This window comes from Monopterus albus, unplaced genomic scaffold (genome assembly GCF_001952655.1).
Source record: "Monopterus albus unplaced genomic scaffold, M_albus_1.0 scaffold362.1, whole genome shotgun sequence".
In the NCBI taxonomy this organism is placed as follows: Eukaryota; Metazoa; Chordata; class Actinopteri; order Synbranchiformes; family Synbranchidae; genus Monopterus; species Monopterus albus.
The window spans coordinates 587,029-588,912 of record NW_018128242.1 but is presented as its reverse complement, the minus strand read 5'-3'; positions in this window follow the sequence as shown (position 1 = coordinate 588,912).

Below are 1,884 nucleotides of genomic sequence, written 5' to 3'. Positions count from 1 at the left end.
TACTGCTTGCAAACCAATGATGTAAGATGATGTCATGGGGTAGGACTGGATAAGTCTGACTTCTTCCTACTCCATTCAAGCATGTACTAGGTATAAGCAAATTGATATTGGATTAGCATTTGTTGGATATGTGTAAAATTATGTGTGTTGTCATATCAACTGTTTTTACATGCTTGAAAGAATAAATCAAATCAAATCAAATCAAATTTCTCAAATCTGTTTTCTCAGTTTTTTTATCATTTGGCCAGACAAAACAAATAATTTTACAAAATATTTTCTGACAAGTTAGAAACTAAATGTTAAAAAAAGAAAATGATTTAGATTAATAAAAAAAAGGCTAAAAAAACTAAACTAAACTATATGAAAGCTATGATCAGAAACCTTTACAACACAGTGTTTTCAGTAAAAGACTAGATTAACTACAGGCCTAAATCCCATATTAACAGTGTGTGAAACATTGTGTTCATCTCTAATCTGCTGTACATTGATTCTCTTTTGTCCCAGTGCTGCCAGTATCCAGTGTCTGTTCCAGTAAAGGGCCTATGATATGATGCTGCCGACCAGTCATCCTGTCATTAAGTTATGCATGTGAATGTGTGTGTGTGTGTGTGTGTGTGTGTGTATGTGGGGGGGTTAGCATGCAAACAGAGCCTTTAAATCAATAAATCAATAGAGACAGTGAACCCTTCCCCTCTGAGCTGTGAAAGGTGAACAGGGCCTGTTAACCCTTCCTGTGCTGCCTATATTACAACAGCTGCTAATAACATCTATTAACACAGCAGATGATGAATGTCAGACTCTCAGAAGAGTTTATAATACCGAGTCGGTGATTCTCAGGTGATGTCCACTTACAGTATGCCCAAAAAGACCTTTTGCACATACAACAATTACAGGCCCTGGTTTACAGCAAGACTCAAGCAGCTTCGTCATGCCAAAGAGGAGGCTTACAGAAGTGGGGACAGGACTCTGTACAGCCAGGAAAGGAACACACTGACAAGGGAGATCATAGCAGCAAAAAGGAGCTACTCTGAAAAGCTGAAAGCCCAGGTTTCAGCCAACGACCCCTCGTCTGTGTAGGGGAGCCTGAAAACCATCGCTGGCTATAGAACCCCCCACCCCCCCGCTGTGTGACGACCTGAATGTATTCTACTGCAGGTTTGACAATCAACACTCCCCCCTCACCCTTCCCACCTCAGATCCAGCAGCTGCTTCCCCGACAATCACCACCATTCCCTCCAGCCCCCCCACCTCTAACGATCTATGAAAAGGATGTGCGTGGCCTCTTTAAAAGACAAAATATCAGAAAGGCTCCAGGCCCAGATGGTGTGACCCCCTCCTGCCTGAAAGTGTGTGCTGATCAGCTGGTCCCCATCTTCACACTTATCTTCAACAGGTCACTGGAGCTGTGTGAAGTCCCCTCCTGCTTCAAACGCTCCACCATCATCCCAGTCCCCAAGAAACCTTCCATCAGTAGACTGAACGACTACAGACCTGTCGCCCTGACATCTGTAGTTATGAAGTGCTTTGAAAGACTGGTGTTGGCCCACCTGAAGCACATCGTAGACCCCCTGCTGGACCCCCTGCAGTTTGCCTACCGGACAAACAGGTCAGTGGACGATGCAGTGAACATGGCACTGCATTACATCCTGCAACACCTCGACTCCCCAGGGACCTATGCACGGGCCCTCTTTGTGGACCTCAGCTCGGCGGTCAACACCATCATCCTGGACTTCCTCCACTCCAAACTGACCCAGCTCACTGTGCCTGCCCCCACCTGTCAGTGGATTTCTGACAGACAGGAAGCAGTAGGTGAGGCTGGGGAAAACCACATCCAGCACCCGGACAATAAGCACAGGCGCCCCCCAGGGATGTGTGCTCTCCCCT